The sequence below is a fragment of the Genypterus blacodes genome, unplaced genomic scaffold, assembly GCF_046128005.1.
Source record: "Genypterus blacodes isolate CSIRO-AG114 ecotype Tasmania unplaced genomic scaffold, CSIRO-AGI_Gbla_v1 ptg000029l_1, whole genome shotgun sequence".
NCBI lineage: Eukaryota > Metazoa > Chordata > Actinopteri > Ophidiiformes > Ophidiidae > Genypterus > Genypterus blacodes.
Window position 1 is genome coordinate 138,204 of NW_027466842.1, and position 23,062 is coordinate 161,265.

The 23,062-nt window shown below is 45.0% G+C and overlaps 1 protein-coding gene across 2 annotated transcripts in view; it reads right to left on the minus strand.

Moving 5' to 3' along the window:
• LOC142994345 (SPRY domain-containing SOCS box protein 4-like) overlaps positions 1-23,062 on the minus strand; it is a 59,060-nt gene that overhangs the window by 33,142 nt on the left and 2,856 nt on the right. Inside the window, exon 1 of one of the 2 annotated variants that reach the window (XM_076145131.1) lies at positions 5,340-5,988. The exons of the other annotated variant lie outside the window; for it this stretch is intronic. The gene's annotated coding sequence lies outside the window, so the exon portion shown is untranslated. Of the gene's footprint in view, positions 1-5,339; positions 5,989-23,062 lie in introns of those variants that run through there. 2 annotated transcript variants of the gene reach the window in all.

Below are 23,062 nucleotides of genomic sequence, written 5' to 3' on the forward strand. Positions count from 1 at the left end.
TCCTGTATGTGGATGACAGCAGTGACTCACAGAGAAAAATCCAAAGGCGTGTGTGTGTGTGGTGGGTTGCTTGGGTGCAAGCAACACAGAGGTAAACGAGAACTGACAAGTTACATTACAGTCCTCTCAAAGAAAAGGAAAAAAAAGAAAAAAGGTAAAAAGCTGTCGGGAAACAAACGGCAGGGTACACCTGCTGTGTGTGCCTGCCTCCATCCAGCTTCTTCTGCTGCAGTACTAACAAGCTCCAAGTGTGGATGTTCGCACAGAAAAAGACACAGAGTCAGACTGCGTGAGAGTGTGTGTCTCCCCAGCAGACTGTGTTTCATTTGAATCTGACCAACAAGTTCCAACTAGGCAGACAGGCTTTGATGTCTCACACAAACACACACACACACAGACATGCAAAAAAGCTGTGCGTGTGTATGTGTTTGTGGTCTGTGGTAAGACATGGAAACAACAGAGCAGAGAGACAGGTTATGATTTGCAATTATTATTTGTAGTATTGTTATTGTTGTTGCTGCTGATCTACAGTTACACACAAAATGAAAGAAATATCTACATAAGAAAGGAAAAGAAAAGAGAGAGAGGAAGAAATGGAAAAAGATGCAGGTGTGTTTGTCTTCACAGAGCGGGTGTTTCATTAATTTGAGATCTTTGTATATGATAGTGTGTATGGAAGAATGTGACAAAAACAAAACAAACCCTGACAGAGAACAAGGTGGCTGATGACGGTGTCATGAGCTGCAGACAACAATCATTTATCCCATGAGCACTAATTGAACAGCTTTCTGCCAAATTAATGCTGCATCTGATTCATTTTTCATAGGAAACTGAATGAGTCTGAGCTACAGATTGCCATCAGGCTGAAACATTAAGATTGGGCTCACTTGCTGTGGAAAACCTGATAGAAAGTTTAATCTGACAGATGATTCATATCTAGAATCAGTTAGTTTGCTCATTGAAAAATGATTTGCTCATTCTTTCAAGCTTAACAATTAAAATGATCTCACTCAAGCAGATCAGCAGAATTTAATAACAAAAGTAAACTTGTGTTAGAAAACAGGCAAATAGCCAAAATAGAGTAATTATATCACCTGCCACTGCAGTGGGGGCTGCTAAAGAGGAAACAGATTAGGCACATCTGGCATCTGTCCAGGGTTCACTTTGGATCCTAAGTGTCTTACTTTAATAAATGCAATGGAAACCAACATACACCCACAAGAGGTAAGTAATAGTATATAGCTTTTTTTACTTCACTTCCATCAGCCAAAAGACAGAATTACTGATTTTGAAGCTACCTTAAATATCTTAAAGACACAGCACAACAGCAGGGAAAGCCTTTTGCTGGCCAGTGTAACATACATGGACACTAATGGGATATTTATGTGCGATTTGATTTGAGCAGTCAAAAGAGGGCGTGGCTTAGCAAGTCCAAAATCACCCCAAATATTTACTAACATCCGATTAGACTCCAATTAAGGCTATATTATAGAAGACAAACACTAAAGGGAGACTGAACACCTCATTAGGCAGAAACTCCAGGCACATTCAACTGGAGGTATAGACCAGGGGCCAGACTCAGAAAAGGCAGTATGGATTACATACAGTACAGCCTATCTGACCTGGGAAACCCTTGGGATCCCCAGGAGGTGTTAGAGGTCGTGGCTAGAGAGAGAGAGAGAGAGGGAATCATCTGGGCTACGCGTCTTTAAACCTAAACATCAGGGATCTTCTTAGGACGTTATCCTACAATTTCCCTTTATTCTGATTGTAATTCTTCCACTTTCTACTCCTATAGGGACATTTTGGGCTTTTCAACATAATGAAACCAGTGCTGGCATAGAACCACAAACACACACATACTTGGGCACACAATCTGTATAACATCTCTTCTTCATGCCGTCAAATACAGCCACTTGGTTACACAGAGTACCGTGGACTCCACATTGCTGAGATTCATTCCTACTGAGGGAATACCTCTGTGGATGGAGATGGCAGGACTAGACATAAACTTTGCCGTCTGGCTCACAACGGAATGTCAAAATACAGCCGGTGAGAAGAATTGGCGCCTCACGTAACTTTCTCTATGTAATAGGCAGACGTAGATATGTGGAGGAGATATGTGGAGGAGATATCTGTAGGCTTTTATCCTTGAATTCCTTTGTAGACCATAAAATACTCACAGCTTGTTTCATCTACTTTCTATTTTTTCCTCTCTCCTTCTTTTTCCGCACGTTCTCCTTCAGTTTTCCTATTCCATCCATACATCTGTCTTTGTCTCTCTCTGTCCGCAGCTCGCTCCCTCCCTCGCTCACTGCCTTACTGTACGAGAAAATCCATGTGGACTACCGCAGAGCTGACACACTGTCAATTGGTACAAATTATCTCAGGCACCACCAAATGCCCCAGCGTCTACCATGCAGGAATCAATGCGAGCTCAGCATACAGGCAAAGCACAGCCCGCGAAACACTGCACACCGGCAAATACACACACAACTGTACACTGCTAAGAACACACACATACATAAGATACAGTATTATTTACATTTGAGAATAATGACCATTAAATATACGTTGTTGTCGCCTTAAGTCTCCCTAACTAATCATATTGCCGCTCTCACCTTTTCTGCAACTCATCCTCCTAATTTGCTCTTCTCTTGAAATGGAAATTCCATTCTGACTCCATTTGTTCTCTTCAATTACAACACTTATATAACCGCTGATCAAGGAGGTGAAGCTTACAAATGGCCTCAGAGGTGAACCTTTGCTTGCTCACCACTAAATCTAGGTTGAGACCATCGTTTCAAACCCCAGCAGCAATCCCTCCATCTTGGTCATGTGTCCCCTTGAACACAATTTCTGTAGCTCTGTTGGCTGGTTTGAGGCAACAAGAAGTGGATTCTCATCCTTACACCAGTGACAACTACTGGTTGGTTGGGGCGACTGTACAGAAAGTACGATCTGAAGAAAAGTGCCCCACATTTATTCCGAAAAGAAAGATGTGATTAGTCAGTTAGTATGACACAAGACCAGATGTCTACTTCTCTTTCTTTTTTAAGAATTTGAGTATTGTTTGGATTGCGACATTTGTCCGGTATGTAGCTGATCTGGTTCTGAATTGGTGGTTCAGAATTGGTGACAGACTGCCTGACTTTTTATCACAATTTAACACATTAAAACCATTCCACCCTCCCAATGGAGCTCAAAGCTTAGAGCTCTCATCCATGTGCTGGGGACACTTTTTCTTTGTAAGGGTATCTACATGGAGAGGCATATGATCTGGTGAGATAGCATTGAGCTCTCATGCATTATGCCCTCCTAATAAAGCTCAGGCCTGGCAGGTAAATGGAAATGGGCGTTGGCACCACATGCTATGGAGACTACACATTCATTGACTTCACCTTCGTCCCAGATGAATCATTGGGGGCTGCTGGAGCACAGAGAATTAGGAATTCCAAAGTGCCAGAGAAAGCTAGCAAATAGCTCATCAAGCAAATCTTTCAGCTTCAACAAAACAGAATTGAGCGTATTTAGAAGAGTGAAATATTGAGACGTATGAACACTTGCAAAAGTCTACCCCTTTGTCGTCATCATTATATTTCTCGTGCCTGCTGTGACACCTTTAAGTCTATGGTGCCTTAAGGGAAGACCATTAGCGCTACAGTGATCGAGTACTCCCTTACCGACACCTACGCAAAAACCCATTAATCTCTCTCTCTCTCACACACACACACACACACACACACACACACACACACACACACACACACACACACACACACACACACACACACACACACACACACACACACACACACACACACACACACACACACACACACACACACACACACACACACACACACACACACACACACACACACACTCTGAGGGAGGACCTTGGTGGTTCCATCTATTAAGCTCCAGCAGTGGCAGTAGATTCAGATGGCAGATTCATAACCCCACCAGTAATGAAACTGAATCAAAGTCTGCGTCTGAGTATGACACACTGCCACTGCCTCACTCATCTAACATCCGATCCCGCTTGCACAAGAAAGTGATGAAATCTTTCACACCCACACCAGTCAGCCTTAACCCCAGAAATGCTGTTTCCTTGGGATGATAGAATGTTCTCTGAAATAGCAACTGGGCCACTAACATCATCTACTGAACCCAAGTGAATTCATTACCTGAGCTATGTTGAGAATGCTTCTAGATGAAAGAAGTAAACACAGTTCGGTGGCATGAACACACACATACACTCGGACACACACACACACCAGGATTGTGGCACTTGTCTTCCTCACAACAGTATCTGACAAACCACTGCAAGCAGAGAAAGTCCGAAAATGAAAGAGAACAGGCTACAATTAAGCAAACAAGGTGCAATTAGACACTGCCTAGAGAGCCCAATCAGTCCCAAATAAAGGGGACGGAAGAGAAAGCAGGCAGGGGGGGAGACAGCCTGTGGATTTGAGAGAAATAAAGAGCACGAATGATAACACAAACAATAGGGAGGGAGAAAGAGAGGGGTCAGCAGCTGACAAAACAAAGGGATAAAGTCAGAAAAGGAGAGCTGCTATCTCTCTATCCCAGCATGGACCACACAAAGTCCCTCCCGCCCATCCATAGACTAAACACAACACTTTGAGAGGGCTACTGCAGCAGTGTGAGCCAAGCTGTCAGATTAGGGGTGTTTGTAAGGTATAGACAACCACCAAGTTTAAAAATAGAAAGCAGGATCTATCCTATTATTATATGTGGGGGGGGGGGGATCCTAGGGTGGCTTATCCTGGGACTCCACTCTCAACTCTGTATCGCTCCCACTCTGAAGCAGGCAGACACACACACACACACACACACACACACACACACACACACACACACACACACACACACACACACACACACACACACACACACACACACACACACACACACACACACACACACACACACACACACACACACACACACACACACACACACACACACACACACACACACACAGGGGTATCCCAGCTGGCCATTTCAGTCCTCCAGACCATTAGGAGAATTAGATGACAGAAGATGGGCAAGAGAGGCTTGGGGGGGGGAAAGCGGAGGAAAAGAGGAGAGGCTGCCTGGAAGAGGACAATAGCGTTTACAGAATTTTGAAAGCGTATCCTTAAAGGTTAACAGCGGCAGCAGTGTGTGGGCAGGCCTTGTCTGCTGTACACACACTCTCACACACACACACACACACATCTAATGGTACTTTCACCTACTTTAACCCTCACACATGAATCGCTGTACAAACTGTCAAACAAGAAACACACACAACAAAACAAGCTGCTTACACTCAATCTCCACTGATTCTTCTCATCTCCTGCTGGGTTTGTAGTTGTTCAACCTGAATCCATGTTCAAATCCAGACGGTGGCCAGGACGCAACTGAACTCCTCCAAGCCGGCCGCAGAGTACGGGGAAGAGAACAGCAGCAGACAGGAGAGAGAGAGAGGAGAGGAGACAAGAAGCCGGCAAGTCCTGCTGAAAGACAGACTCCCTCTTTTCACAGAAAGCTGTCTGCTGCTCCCTCCTCCGCTCACCTCCTTCCCTTGTTCCCTCCCTCTTTCCCTCCCAGGAGCTTTATCTGTCCCGAGGCTATCACTTCTTCCTCACCCTCCACCACTCCAACACACTCGCCACACTCCAACTCTCAGCGTTTCCAAGGCAGTGTTGTCACGACGTGCTCCTCTGACAACTGTACGCCTCGGCCGCGCCACACTTTCAGTTACACTTCCACTCCTCCTCTGAGGGAGCAGCAGAGATCGAGCGAGGGAGGGAGAGAGAGAGAGAGACAGAGAGAGAGATAGAGAGAGAGAGAGAGAGGGGAGGAGAGCGACAGACAGGGAGAAACAGAGACAGAGAGGGGGAGAGAGAGAGAGAGAGGGAGAGATGAAGGACTGAAAGCCGATCCCTTCTGATCTCATCAAGCAAAGTTACCAGCAGCAACCAGACCGGCAGGCAGCTGAGAGAGAGAGAACCACCCGCTTCACCTCCCCCTCCCTTTCCTGCCCCCCTACCCACCCCCTCACAAAGAGCTCACACTGAGCCAACCAACCCCCCCTCCCCCTCTGTGAGAGCCACACACACACACACACATTACCACCCCTCGTTCACCTACACACACACACACAAATCCACACGTGCCACAGACTCATGCGGGGGTTTATCAAATTGAAAATGACTCCACAAAATTGCTTAAATATTCACCGTTTCGATTTCTGCTTAAGTTAAAGTAGATGAGGGTTCACGGGGTAAATTTGCTTAAACATCTAGAGTGAGGGGAGCCGTTGTGACAAACAATCCCATCAGAGTTAAAATGTTAATGGAGGTCAGCTCAGTGCTTCAAAGCCTGACCATTTAGTGACTCTAACACACTTTATTACCTTTATTTCCTGTCAAGCTACACAAATTCAATTGTCAAAAAAATCAGACTTCTATGATGTGTCAGAGATCTTTTGCCAATATTGATCGAATCAGATTTTGGGGGGAAAAAACATTACAGCCCAAACAATACCATCATGTACCACAAGGGGTATCACTGTCTCAACTGTCAATCATGTCTCATGTTTTCAGGTGGGAGGAGCTGTGGAGGAAGGAGGAATCCACTATCTTACAGACTGCTGCTTTAATGAGCTGCAAAAAGCTACACTTCTTTGATGAAAGTGTCAGGCGAGCAATAGAATAATGGCTGATTAAAATGAAAACTAACTAAATATCTACAAACGTACTGAAAGCAAAAGAAGTGGGCAGAGATAAGTTAGAGGAACAAAGGGCTCCTTTGGACCAGCTGCTTCTATTTCCAGCAACCCTCGCACAACTTAACACACCGACAATTAACACATAGCATTCAGCCCTCGAATGTTCCGCCGTGCTGCTGTTCCCGTTAATGTCATTATCTGCCCACAGCTGCATGTCGCCTCATAACAAAGCTCTCAGGTGAGGAGATGACTAAGTGACTTTACTGGCCTTCAGCTATTTGAGGCTTTCCCCCCCCTCAGTTGAATCAACCATCCGCATAGTCACTTCGCACATTTCCGCACTTTCTGAGCAATTTTGATTACACTGATTTAATAGTCCTCACGCTTTTTTTGTAAACAGAAACTGAAGTATGTTTACGCCGAATAACAGACCCAGATTGTGTGATGGCGTTCCCTCAGGCACTCGTACCACACAACATGTCATTTATACTCAGGGAACGACAGGATCCTGTTGATTCTGTGCATGAAAACAGCTTTATCGCAGCAAGAAGGAAAATCTAGAAATAGAAATAAGCATATGGACTGAAGACAAACATTGAAAAAGGTTCTTTTCTTGATGTAACTTCAAAGCTTTAAGTACTCAGCCAGGACATTTCACCTCCGTGTGACATTTAAAAATCTATCACACAAACATATACACATGTGCACTCTCTCACACACACACACACACACACACACACACAGTCCTGTTTACATACGTCTGCACAAGCACACACACTAATTCCTCCACACACAGAGTAGTGAGACTCCAATGCAGGCAGTTACACACAACTGAGGCCCAGTTCACTTCCTGTCAGGACTTCCTGTTCCCTGGGCTGCCGGGACCACCGGGGAAACACAACTGCACCACAGCAGCACCCCCTCCCCACACACACATACACACACACACAAACCCTACCATCACCATGCATCATCACCGCGTCATTACATCATGTCTACAGCAGCACATGATTGATTGAAGTGAAACCTACAGCAGACAGCAGTGGGAAGGTCAATCACAACTTTTCATACATCATATATGCATCTTAACGTGATTGAAGTTGGAATAACTTGAGAAATCTGTATCATGCACGCAATAGTGAGAGTTTTAAAAGGTTTAATGGCCAACAACATTATTTAGAACAACATGCTAAAGCTTCTCAACTGACCTTATTCAGAGTGAATGTTGGAAAAGAGGAAACGTGCAGCTCTGTACAAATACACACTGGACACGGATCAACTGAAGCCGACGTACTGGTAAGACATTTTTACCTTTTCACACACACGGTTCACACACACACACAGACGCAAAGCACAAACTTCGACTTGCTAACTGACTCCCTGTTACTTGAGACAGCAGCAGCCGATGTAGGTCAGTGGTTTTGAATATAAGCAGCCTCTGTAGGCTTAACATAATATACACACAGGTAGTGTGTGTGTGTGTGTGTGTGTGTTAGGGGGAGGCAAAGCTCAGGTTAGAAATCTGGGAAAGAATCTGAGGCTGTTTCCACTATGGTTGGGCCTCTGAGAAGCTCCATTCAGATTTCACAGTTGGAGAAACTGATTGCTTGTGTGTGTCTGTGGTGATTGTAATGGAAATGGCTTTACTATCACACTACCTGGGTCTGTCAGTAGATTTAAGATGATTTAATCAAAATTCAAGTTTTGGCGTTTGAGCAACACGCACGGCCCGGGATTCTCCAGTCTGCCGCTGCGCTTTAAGTTCAACCACAGTCAACATGACCTTTAAAACCTTAGGTGTGAAGGTGTTAAAGTCTTAAGCTGTTTTTGAAAACAGCGAGGGACTCAGCAGAACGGACAAATGGAGTCTGGTAACTCATTCCACCACCTCTAGACGGCATAGTGTACATGATGTGAGCATGACTTCATAGTCATGGGCGATAAACGTGCCTGTGTTGACCTCGGCCGCTTCTCTGAGCTCAGTGTTGCTATGTTGACGCTCTTTTCCAAGACAAGGCAACAAAGTGAGGGATGTGCACATTGTTTAACATGGCACAGACACCACTGAGCATGTGGAAGCAAGTCTTCATGTCCATTGATGTCCAAGCATGACAGAACACACAACCTCTAAAGCAAATTCCTGAACATCTATCAATTACTGCGTCTGTCTAACAAATGGATGCAGACTTGATCATCCCAAAAAGGAAATGGAAAATAGAGTTTGAGGAGGAAGAAGAAGGCACCGCTCGGCTTGCACCACATCCCCCCAACCTCCTCTGCTGGACCCGGCTGTAAATTGGCCCCTGATTTTCTGCCTGAAGGCACATTCACACTTATGGGACTCCTGGGGTCCGAGGACGTGTGTGTGTGTGTGTGTGTGTGTGTGTGTGTGTGTGTGTGTGTGTGTGTGTGTGTGTGTGTGTGTGTGAGAGAGTTAATCTGCAGCACAATGGGGGCCCTGTGATCACCCCTTACAGAGAATTAGGTCTAGAGGCCTCACAGCTGAGCAGCTTTACTGACAATAGGAACTGAAGGTGTGTGTGGGTGTGCGCGTGGGTGTATGTCTGTGTGTGTGTGTGTGTGTGTGTCTGTCTTTTTATGTGTGTGTGAGCTGCCTCCTGGCAACACACGTGTCAAACACAAAGCCATCCAACTGTCCACATGGCCCAGGGGAGAAGGACGGTGAGGGAGGGAGGGATAGAATGGATGGATGGGGAGAAGAGGAGCACCAAAGAAAGGAAATGGGAGGGACGGGAGTCTGAAACCTGCAGCCTGCAGACCTCAGGGTGGAGTGAAAAAGGGAGGAGCAAAAAAGGGGAGGAAGAGAGGAAAAAAGAAGGAGTAGAAGACAGAATTACCATGTACAGATGGCAGAGAGAACATTTGGATAAAATGACAGTGGAAGAAGGATGAAAGAGGACTCACCCATTCACCCACATTATGCAAACACAAACACACACAGTACACACTGGTAGTCCTGCAACTGTGAGTACTTTCCATTCACCTCCTACCCTAACCTAACACTGCTCATTTAACTCAAGTGTTAGGGTAAGGGTTAGGGTTAGGGTTAGGTAAGATGTCAGAGAAGAGAAGAGGTTATTATGCCGATTACACAAGTGCTTGTTTTCAATTGGCAGTATAAAGTACAGAAACACTTTCAGTAAGAATGTGCACGTTAAAATAAGGATTCTGTTTCCATACAAGCAGAAAGTCACGTCTTTCAAATGTCACGTAAACGCATTAGATTGAAACTGGAAGAAATCCCAGACATAAATAAATAAATATAAACGTTTCTGACAGTTTGAGAGCGGCTTTACTGAAACGGTGCATCATTAGGTTTCATTTTTAGGTATAATTAGGGGTTTAGAGGTAAGCAATATACTTAAATGTAAAAATATTGTGGGGGGGAAATGACACAAGGAAAGAAATCACACACTGAGCTCATATTCAGTTTGAAGACGCTGAAACACTGAGGCACTCTATTCCTTTCACACATCAATACAGACGCTGGCCATCTAAGTACAGCAGGTAGGCATTCATTCGGCCTGACTGCACAATCAATGACGGTAAATGGAGGCAGCAGGACAGACAGACAGGGATCTGCTGCTTTAATTTCCTTCTCCGTCTCTGCATGTCTTTTTAAAAAAAAAACCCTTCCGTGTTTGATTAAAGGGTAATCACAGTCTTTCTCGTAGAACACACTCCTCAAGCAAACGATTTTCTCTCCATCCCGGCTCACTGATGCCTCGCTTCCTCTGTCACAGCGTGTCATAGTGGCTCTCGCTGCCTTTACTATGCAAACACCATTTATATGTTGAAAGGCTTCACTCGCTCTCTCTTGCGCTCTCTCTCGCTCTGTGGTCGGATTTTTACAGATGGAGATTTTTTAAAGTTCACAGACTGCACTGAAATACCAAAACTAGAAATAAACTCTGCAGGCTTTTGCCCCATTTCTGCCAAGCCCATTCCTACCTTTGTAAGAGTTTTTGTCACAAAGAACAGAGGGTGAGAGGAAAAAGAGAAGATAAAGGGTCTCAATAGCAGATGACATGAAAGTTGTATCAATGAAATCACAACAAATCAAATCACACAAGCTCTGTTTTAGGGTTTCTTTGTCCCCGTAAAGAGGAGCAATGATTAGGTTAAGTCAAACAACAGTTATCACTTCTACACACTTCTACAAACATAATTCTTTAGTACCAATGTGAACGACGTATTCAAATATACAAATACTACAATCGTGTTCTCTGGCCTCTCCCCTCGTTCTCAGCGCTCCTCCATCTCCTCCATCTCTGCTCATCCATCCATTAATCTGCCACCTCCCTTGCCACTCCTCTCCACCCACTACTTCTCATTCCCCCGCCAACCCGCCCCTCTCCTCCCTTCTGTGCCCTCCTTCCCCTTTTTCTCCAAACAGCTGCTGGTCTGCGTCTGTCACTGCTTGACCCCACGTTGCCACGTGCCGCGTCCTCCGCTCAGCCTCCCACAGAGACCCTAAATCATTAACGCACACACAGACACGGTGATTGGTGGCCGTCTCCCTCCCACGGAGAGCAGGAAAAGTACACAAATTCAGCCTCTGATTGCTGGCTCTCATTACGTCAATGTATCATTTGTCAATTAAATGTCTTACAAAGGCCAAATCCGTCAATTATATGGGCCTGGGTAGAGGAGGTTAAGAGAATTTAAACGCTATTTCAGCTGTCACTCATCTGCTATTGCATCGGCGATACAGACACGCCAGCACTTACACCGACATCTGATATTGGAGTAAAACAGTGCAATAAAGCAGTCCAATCCTGAAAGCTCTCAAGCTAACGATAATACAGCCGACTGTAAAATGTCCTTTTTTACGGTCAAATAAATGGATTGCAAACGAAGTCGCTGTCATCTGAAGACTTATTTGTCTCGTATCTTATAGTATAATTGGTACAAAAAAAGAAATAGGTTGTCAGGAATGTAAATGTTCTTCTGAATATGTTTAAATAAAGCTTTAGTGTGGCTGCATGGGAGACTTCAGCTCAGGCAGGCAGACAAGCAGAGAGAAAAAAAGAGGCAGAAGAGAGACAGAAACCAGAGATGGAGACTGAGATAATGGAACAAAGAGCAGATTGGAGGGCAGGTACCGTAAGTATGACACAGATCAATAGTCATCCCTTATCACCCTTTCTGAGTAAGCTTGGTGACCACACCATTCTGGAAATCCGTGACTGGAGAGCATATTTAGAGTTAATATAAATGATTCATAATCATCAGCAGGCCATTGTAGATTTAATCTCTCATTATTTAATCATGTGGATCAGCCCCGTACACATCCTCTGACACGCTGCTCTCTTCCTAGAATGGATCACGTAACAAACAATGTGGTCAGACGCTGGGATAAAACAATACGATTGAATGCGATTGTGTATTTCACTGTTCAGGTATAAGGCGAGGAATGACACCAGAATCCAGTTCACAGTGTGTGTGTGTGTGTGTGTGTGTAAGCTAAACAATCTGTCAGCCTGTACGGACGTGTCCTTATCCAGCATGAGACATTACATTACATTACATTACGATCATTTGGCAGACGCTTTTATCCAAAGCGACTTACATTACATTACCCCCCTTCGCAGAGGGGGGAGCAATTGAGGGTTCGGTGCCTTGCTCAGGGGCACCTCGGCAGGGGCTCGAACCGGCTACCCTCCGGTTCCCAAGCAGAAGCACTACCCACTGAGCCACTGCCTCCGCTACTGAGCCACTGCCTCCGCTAAACATGAGACTGTCCGGGACCAAAGGTTAGAGGTCAGTCAAACATGGAGACAGACCAGACACACATACACACATGCCGAGTTATCAGGTCTGCACTCAGCACGCTTAAACACAAATAGACACGTCTGTCTGCGCACACAGATGTCTGTGTACTTAGACGACACATGACAAATTTAGCCACTTCCTTTCAACTTTGTGTTTTGCGGTCGCAACACTGTCTGAGTGGCGCGGCTGAGTTACAGACGGACTAAATCAATGTATTGTACAGTGGGGAGAGCTGCTTTGGTCAGATTGAGGCAAGTTAGAGACTCGAGGCACAAACATGAAGTGAAACATCTGTCAAAACCTTCTCAAATAAATCCTCTGACCCATACACATCCTCAACATGCAGACGGGTCATGTTGCTATGGTGGAGAGAGAGAGAGACAGAGAGAGAGAAAGGCAACAAGAGGCAAGAGAAGGTAATGACATACAACAAAGGCGCCCAGCTGGAATCACCCCGGAGACCCTTCAGTAATCAATACACGGTTCCTCTATTAACCATCGAACTGCTGCAGGCCAAACTGCTGTAGGGTGGCAGTCCAAATATCTGAGTTTGTCTCAGAGTTGGAGATAAAATTCTACCAATCTGATTTTGTGTTTTAAATAAATATCATGTGTCTGGAAGCTAACAAGTCACTGTTTCAATTAAAACTAAGGCTTCAGACTTTTTACACCCTTCAAGTCCATAGGCAGTAAATGTTTGATGGAGTCTCTATACGTACGAGACTAAGTCTGAACAAACACAAACAAAGGCTACTGAATAAGTCAAGAGCTCTGTGTATATGTGGATGCCGGATCCGGATTGAGCAATGTGGATTTGAGGGAAGCCAAAGCTAAGCCAGTGGCATTCTGATCAAGCACAGGCAGCAGCTTTCCAACCCGCAGCATGTTAGCAGCTTGCAGAATCCATTTCCCCCCCCCAGACGGACTGAGAGCAGCAGGAGTAATCCACTTTACCTGAGGATTATTGGCTCTCTGCGGGTGTCAATCTCTCTCTGTCTTTCTTTCTGTCTTTCTTTTCCGTATCGTCCTTTCCCCCTCTCTGCCTCCCCACTGTGTCTCCCTCGCCAGTCTCCATGCATCAATACTGTTTACCTACTTTGGGAAGAACTTCAGATTGTCTGCGACACAAAAAAGGTCCACATGGACAAACAAGCTGACACTGCAACAAGACTGTGTACGGCTTTAAAACAGGTTCAGACAGGTTAACTAATTATCCAAGCAGAGTATTAGGGAGCAAAAATTAAGGTGAACAACCATGAAATGTCTGTTATAATTGCCTATTTCGATCGCTCGGTCAGGCTAAGTTCATTAGGTCAAAGTTGTACAGGAGGGCAGCCTGGTTCATTTTCATTTCCATGTGAGTGCTTTTAGATCAGCAGGTTAAAATGGGGATATTGTTTAAAAGACTGATAAAGATGATGCTGCAAAAGAAGAGAATTTCCCTTTCAAATGTGGAGATATACTCCGACTACATCACTGCCTCAACTGTCAATCATATCTCCTGATCTTTGGTGGGAGGACTTTTGAAAACAATGAGGGGAAAATCATCAAGAAAAGGGATTTAATGTCTGGCTTCACCCCACTACATGTAAATAGAATTATAACTATTGTCTCATTTGGAATCTGACTGAAGGAGCCTTCATCAAATTGGCAAGGGGTCTCTCAGCACTCACCATGATGGATGACAGTCAGGAAACATCAATCATTACAAACACAGAGTGCGTGTTTGGGCTTTACGCGATCACATCAGATCTCGCATAACTTTGCAATAATGAGGGGAGAGACTTTACAAACAGGAGGACTGAGTAAAAGTCAATACGGCAAAGCTAAGTAGTGTCATTCATTATCCCGCTGATCTGCTGCGACAAGGGTCAGAGGTCAAACTGATGAATAGCTCCTTTTGGAAACACAAGACCTCAGCTCATTATACTTCAACCCCAACAAAATCATTCACATGCCGGATGAAATAATGTTGTCATGACAACAACAGAAGTAGTGAGGAAGTACGTACACCCACGCGCACACACACACGCGCGTAGAGTCAAACATACGCTGAGGATGTCTCCCCCTGCAACGTGAGAGGAAGATGCAGAGAGCCAAATATAGGAACGGAATAATGAGCTTCTTATCATCTGTTCCATCGTTTCCATGTCTTCCACTGCTTGCCTCATCTCTCCATCACTTTTCCCATCAGCCCCTTTTTTCCCCCATGACAGGAGCAATAAGCCGCTTCGGAACAACATATCCCTACGGCCACGGACCTGTTGGGCAGTTCAGGAATTTGATTGCGGCACCGTAAGCGTTTCCCCTGGAAATAATGATGTAAAAATAGCAGGTGCCAACACACACACAACCACTGCAAGGGCTTATAATAACACTGGGCAGCTCCCAAAACCTGGGATACAAAACAATCACGTCTGTCATAGGGTGGCAGTTTGGCCCCAGTTAATATTAATGACTCAAAAGTATACTGTATATTAACGTATACATTTTGCCTTTTGGCTCACAATTACTATTCCTCTTCGGCCTTTATCACAAACATCCAGCCATAATTAAATGCTGTGTGTCCTTTTGCTTTTAAAAGGATCTCATAACAGCCATTATATTTACAAGACAACTGGTATCTAGCATTAGTTCCTCCTATAGAGAATCAATACATTTTTCCACTTTGCACCCAATCCAAATCCGGATTAAGCAGCTGTGCCCTGACCAATTGAAATATGATAATTAATAACAAACAGTATCTGATTGGCTGATGATAAAGATGCATGGCGGGCAAATAAGCTTAAACGATCTTTTTCTACATTCTGATCTTTATCAATCGACACACAAGAGCAGCACTTACACTCTGACTGAGCTTTTATGGCGCATGAACCGCCACAAATTGTGCATGACTGCATACAGGAAGCAGCAGAGAATCACTGGACTAATCTCACATCTGTAACGTTCATTCACTACAAATTGAAAGCCGCTCGTCGCTACAATGAGCGTATCTACGATTCAGAAATGAAATAAAACAGCTTAATAGATAAAACCATTCAGGTAACTTTGCTTTAGTGACATTGTAGCAATTTCACTTCTGCTTATTTTACCTGTAGATCATCTGAACATCTTTTTTTCCCTCCGCAATGAAACAAAGTGTGCATGCAACAATGGGTGAGACACAAGACATCTTTCTGTCTCCCCGTCTCTTTCTCTCTCTGTCTCTCTGTGATGTACAGATTCTCCGGTTTCACAGCTTCCTCCTGTGTCTTTGACTAATTCAAGCCCATCAGTCAGATCTGTTACACACAGATCACAGATACGCCAGCCTGGAGGTTGAACCCCTGAAGCAAACTCCTGCTTTTCCTATCGCAGCGCAACGCGACTCCTTTCACACAAAAGCCTCAGCATCCGTCCTCACCTGTTGGTTCCCTCATCAAGGGGCCACGGAAAAGGAAGATGACGAACAGCTGGCATACATCTGTCTCTCTCCCTCTCTCTCTCTCCACAGTCTTCCGGTCCACCAGACCACCCGTCTCCCTCTCCCTCTCTGTTTATCTGCTGGCATCCGATCCTGTCTGTATATCTGCCCACTCATCTGCAACAGCCAGATCTCTACGTTTATCATGGCAGTCCAACCTTTCTGTCTTTATTCCTTATTATTTTTGTGATTGAATAGACATCACTTTATCTCTCTTTCTCTCTTTCTTTCTTGTATCTGACTTACATCCTCCTTCCTATTCAAAAACTAAAACGAATGAATAAATAAATAAATCATAGGTGGGGGGATGTGCTCTATATCATTTCAACCTGATGCAACTTCTATTGCTTGCTCTTTCACTGACACACACACACACATACGCACGTACACACCAGCTTCACAGGGTGCTCATCATCTCCTATAATTGTGAGTGTATTGTTTTACCCATTTTCTCGCACTTTCCCCCTCTCACACAGGTACAAATTCAGCTTCACACAGTTTGGTGACGGTAGAAAGAGAACACAAGTAACAAATCATCCAATCAGCACTTTCCTGCTAAGATACAACAGGAAATAGATGACGTGATATCAAATATCCGTTGATGTCTTATTAAACCACAATTGTCCCTGTAGGTTCTGTCTGTCAAATCAACCAACTTTGGCTTTAAATGGACACAAATGGTTAAAAATCCTCATTTATTTCATTTAAAAATTCAGTGGTAGTAGTAGTAGTAATAGGACCACAAACCGCAATAAGACATAGCACTGAAGTTACTTATAAACCCACTTTAACAGCATCCTGACAGGCTGCATTGGATTATTCTGTGTCATCCCCCAGTTGCTTTAAAGCATGAATAACTCAAAAGTAAAGATATATAAATAAATCTATTCCGTCCTTTTTTTCCTGCCTCGCACTGGAAGCTGCGACGCATCAATATTCACAAACACCGCAACGGAGTAACAACACATTATGCAGCCATTTTCACCTCCCGTTAATAAGCAGTTAGTATCCAGACGAGTCATCTGGATAATGGCCTCAGATAATGGACTTGGATTTACACCTTGCAAAGCGTCGTTATCGGCTCTGTGATTGGATCTCAGTCCTCCAGGCATTTTTAGACTAACAAATACATTTCTCGCCTGGCTCATCTCTCTGTTTTTGTACTAATCTGACTCTCTTGCTGATGTTACGGTTTGATTTAAGTCAATTCTAAGTGATTAGTAACTCGGAACTATTTCCCGTAACTGAGCTGACGCACCTCTTCATACTGTGCGGTCTGTTACAAGTGGTCCAGACGTGTGTGATTGTGTGTGTGTGTCCTTGAGCATAATGATTACCGTGTGTGTATAAGTGTGTCACTGTCTGTGAGGCAGCAGCGTGCGTTCACAGCGTGTGACGGTGGTCTGGTTTCCGCCCGACAGGCCTGTGAAGTGGCCTGATCAAAGCTTACAGAGAGAAAACATCGATCTCCAGTTGTGACCGCGGCGATCAAACAGCTGGACGGGAGAATGTTCTCGCGTCTTGTTTTAAGCGGAGACGAGACCGGACTCGCTGTCGTGGAAATGAGTTTGTAGCTCCGTGTGTGTGGACGCGACGACGACACACGACCTCAGGGTCACCTTTAAGGGGTTTAGAGGTGAAATATGGAGGTTAAGGAAGATCAGAATGTAAGCAATGTATCCTTCAAACGCCAATACATCGTCAAGGATAAGAACTAGTACAACAGGAGCGACACAACATTCAATTTCCCACAAATGGTAAACAAAAGAAGAGTCAAAGTCAAAGCTGCACCCTTTGTACCGGCATATTAATCGTTAAGGTTACAGGTTAAAAATGTTTGTGTACAGACAAAGGTGTACTTCCTCTTTTATCGAGGTTGCTGTTACGCAATCCTGTGTTTTCTCCAGAAACGGGGCGGATGACGTTAAGCTTCCCCCCTTGCCTCTTTCCTCACCTTTTCAGAGACGTCACCATCTGCAGCGATACACTCCACTGCACTTCTCCCGTGCCTCACTAATTCCCCCCACACACACACACGCAGAGTCTGGGCCTCTCCTTTGTCTCCCACAGGTCCTTACACCTCTCCTTCTCACCAATCACCTCCATCCTCCGCCAGCCTCCCTGTCTGAAGTGACTCATTACAGCCCAACTCCACTTCTGAATGCAAACCTCCATCTCCTCCTCTCCTCCTCTCACCTCCCCCCCTCCTCTCTCCCTCCTCTGTCACTTCCTTCTCACCTATTTTCATCTGTCTTCTCTCTCACAAGCACACCCATTTGTTACTTTTAGTTCCATTCCCAGTCCTCACTTCCACCATTTCACATACTCGCTCCTTCCTGTCTGCTTCGTCATCTGTCCTCTATTTTCTCCTCTCCTTGTCCTGCTTCCTGTAACCTTTCCACACATCCCTCAGCTCGCATCCTGTCATCACGGCATCGAACGTTGACCCTCCTGGTCACCTCCGTCCGTCCCGAACGCGTGTCTGGCCCCGTCCTATCTCACCCTGACTCACTTGTCAATAACGCAAAATCAATGACACACACATTTCTGCTCCTCTCGACTGTGATTTGGCACAACTTGACATCATCGCATCCCGCCAGCACCTGCCATCAGCGGAATTACCACTTTGATCATGACTAAGAGATGGCATACAAAAGAGAGACACACAAAAACACACACAGACACACACACACACATGGGGTCCCCTTGATCCTGTAACCAGGTTTGCGTCCATCATTAACTCACTATTAAACAGTGGGGAGCAAAGGAAACCAGCTGCACACCACAACCCGCTGCATTGTTATCTCCCTGATGTGTGTGTGTGTGTGTGTGTGTGTGTGTGTGTGTGTGTGTGTGTGTGTGTGTGTGTGTGTGTGTCCATATCGCACAATGCTTATCCATTTTGAGCCCATATTAACTTTTCCCAATTTGGAAGCTTTTCATCATTTTCTGCCCTTTCCCATCACCCATCGCTGTGTGTGTGTGTGTGTGTGTGTGTGTGTGTGTGTGCGTGCATAAGCCGAGCTCCATAATTAGGGCAGACCAGCCACACATGGGTCTCCCCTGACACTTCCCCTCTAAGATCTAAATATTCATGAGAGTCTAAACGCTTTCATGAGCTCTGTAATTATGGACAGAAAATAGACGAGAGACACAAAGAGAGGAAGAGAGGAAGAGAGGAAGGAATAGCGGGCAGAGGAGGGATAAAAAAAATGCCCTCGCACTCTCTAAACACAGGCTGTCCCAAAAGATATCAGCAGATAACATCAACAGTATCGTGTCATTAAAGCCAGAAAGGCCAGAAGACTTGTTTTGTTCAATCCCACCACCTGCTGACCCGATGGTTCACGACTCAAAAGAGGGGTTGTGTTGTTAATCCTTCTCTCAATATGACCTCGCCCGACACAAACACGGCGTTCTGTTCCTTCTTGTAATTGCTTCGCTAACAGTTAATGTGATCGATGGCTCAATTTAAACATGAATATTCAAGCGTGTGTCTGTGTGCGGCGCGTTCGTCTTTACGGTGAATTTAAATGACGCTAATGTGATGTCGGATGGTTTGATGTGCCGCCGCGTGACAGACGGTGTCATCGGCGGGAAAATATGGAAATGGATCTGACGGAAGATTCCAAGAAGTGACGACTATAATAATGATTAATTATGCTAATGCTTCTTTGTGTGAAGACTTGAAAGACTGTTTGGGTTACAGTATCTGCCAAGTAGATACACAGCTACTTATACTTAATTGTGTGTGTAGTGAAGCTACTAACTACACTTTCTCTGAAGCTTGACTGTAGCCTTTTCCGGTAACATCCAGTAACAGCGGCCGTCAGCGAGGGAGTCGACGAGCTGAACTCAGAGGATCGATTACACTCGGAAGATGCAGGAAATAAAAAATTCAGAACTATCACTTGAACTGCTCTGGAGAAAAGAAGCTACTATTTCAAAAAACATAGCGCAACAAGAAACAGCATAGACTGGAACCTTTGCTATGGTTCAATGTGAAAACTGATCCACTTCTATTCTCCCTAGCTGCTGTTCCACTCTGCACAGTGAGTGAAAACAGGCCCTTGGGACATACAGGTTTGTCGCAGTGGATGCTTCTCTATTGGCATCAACTCCCGACCATATTACACTATTACTAAATCAGGGAAAGTAACAAAAAACACACAATATATCCCCTTTGAAACGTTGCCCCCTGCTGCTTTCAACACATGTGCCTTTTAAAGAAATGTGCTAAATGGTGGTAATCTTTTGGGGCTCAAATGTTTTTCCCCCGCGTCCGATTCAGAAGGAGCCGCGACAGAACACACATTAGTTTTCACAGATCGTTCAATTTGCACGGACGAGTGAGGATTTCGGCAATTTCCGCAAAAAAAGCGTTGAATAATTCAGCATCTTTAGGCTCAGTTAAGCGAATGATGTCGCACAGACTCTTAATAGTCGGACGGGGGCGAGGGGGGTGGGGGGGGGGGGCACAGATGTGAGGTAAAAAAACTTTAAATGGCTGTGATATTGATTTTTGCCGACGTTTCCCATCTGTCGAGCCCTCGCTGCCAGGGCTTTACGTTAAGCATCTCAGCTCTGGGTTGGATCTCACTTCCCTTAAAAGCCATGGGACAAATTTGATATCAAGCCTAATATTAGACCTAATGTGACGGGGTAACAAGGGCTCAGAGTGCCGTCTGGTCTATTTTTGGCTTTATGTGTCTAATAAATAGCCGTTATGTTGCCGGCAAAGACTCCCGTTAGAAACAAAACGCCCTGAGCGAAAAAAGGAGAACAGACTTTACAGCTCATAAAGAGGCTGCCATAGAAAATTCCTTTTGTTTCACAGATCATAACATCCAACCTGACCTTTACTGCTCTTCTACAGAGCTCACCAAAGCAATTACGACATCCTGATGGGACTTTTTCTGTCCTTCTGAGTTCGTCCCTGTTGCTGAGACGATCACATGCCCTGCGTTGCATCACAGCTTTGAGGGTCAGCCAAGTGATTTTATCCAACTGGAAAAGCCATCAGATCATCACATGGCCTCCGTGACATCACAGGGCAGGCTGTGGCTAGAGCTGATTCACAGTGCTGACACATAATGACACGCACACACACACAGAGAGAGAAGAAAACACAGTAGAGAGCAGAGAGAGAGAGAGAGAGAGACCCCATGGGCAAGGATGGGCAGAAATCCAGAGAAGACAAAAACACACACAGCAAATCACCAGTAAATGACAAATGAGCGGGAGCGTGGCACGGCAAACACTACGCTCATTTATATGGAAATGAGCAGCGACTCCCTCCGCGTTGCTCCTCTGTGTTCTCCGGGAGCAAAGACAGAAAACGTCCAATCAGATCAGAGGAAGTGTCAGGCGGGATGATGGGAAAATGACAGGAAGCCAAACAATACATGACAAGATGGGTCGTGATGAGGTGAAACGTGGTTCCGACCACAGAGAGGATGAAGAGCAGAGATGAGCTGGGACCCAGTCGTGCTTGTCACGACACCGATGACTCCGTGTCCGTCCTGTTTGCTCCCCAAGGGCGTCCATGCCGTCACTGTTGGTTTGTTGTAAAGCGAGGATGACTTTGATGAAAGACTAATCTGATGAGCGCCGGCTGAATTTTTACATTTTCTTAAGTCTAAAAAGTTCAAATTGGACTTGGCAGAGTTTCATGTTTGCTTTACTCATCCCATAATATGAAGATCAGAACGAAACAAACAGCGTCACACCATCTAACAAAGCTCTGTCTGTGATAAATGAAGTATTATCTTTTCTTACACACATACCAGAGGAGATGACCTACGCATACGGTGACATCATCTTCTTCTAAACCAATTCAGCCAAACAATGAGTCATGTCCACTTCACCTTAAATGACAACGGAGCAGAATGAGGTCACTACAGGCCGTTTTGGAAAAGCAAGACGTTTTTAATCAAAGCCTTTAAACCACGTATTCCCTCGCAGCTCTCCAGACGTTCTCCCATTCCATTCCAGCCATAACAATCAATCTCCTCTTCAGTTCACGCTAAACACGCCGTGTTTCTGTAAACATCCGTCACGCCCCAACACCAAAGTGAAACACGCAGACGTCCTACCTAACCGCTCGTTCGCGACGGCTGTTATCAACTTGCCACAACATCCACGCACAACCAAGCGAGCGCAAAACGTTTCATTTGCAATATTCGAGGGTTTTGGCAATTCACAACTTCAGACTAAACAAAACAAAGAGCGATTGGAAGCCACTACAGAGCAGACAGACCTGCTCTTATTACTGTAAAGTGCATTGTTACTTTACCCTGTCATTCATGACCTGAGTCACCCATGCATTCATATGGTAATGAAAAACCCATCTACACACACGCACACACACACATAGACGGACTCACACATTGCAATTAGACACTGAGCACCTGTCAAGGGCAGCACAGCCATCATCTCACTGTTTTCAGCAGCAGCAGTCACTCCCAGTGCCATTCATGGTTGCTTTACAGTGCTCTGTGCGTGTGTGTGTGTGTGTGTGTACGTGTATTTTCATGAGCTCAGCAGTCTAGCCCTGACTTAACAAAAGACTCCTGCATACAAATCTATTCCCGCTCCAGGTGCTGAGATAAGATGCATACTTTCCCTAAGTCCTCCACGGGCCGAGAGCGTAACTGACGACACCAAGGGTGAACTTTAGAGAGAGAACAGACGGATGGAACTTTGATTTAATGTTGATAAAAACATGGCTCTCACCGCAGGAAACGCTCCACTCTGTGATCTGTGTCGTGTCTTGATTGAGTCTAATTTAAGGGTTCACACGTTTGAATGGCTCAGTCTGCTTCCTGCAGCAGAAACCCCTGTGCTACTCCGAGCTGCTGCGCCACATAGCACAGTGGGTGAGCAAATAAAGTCATTATACATATTCAGACCAACGGTGATGTCACCAAATTGCCACGTATGGGAGATGACACACTAGGTGCTGCCGAGCTGAATACAAATGAGCAATATGTTCAGCAGCTGTGAGAGGAAAAGTGTTCTGTAATACATTCAAATAGAATTTTCTGTGACTCAAACGG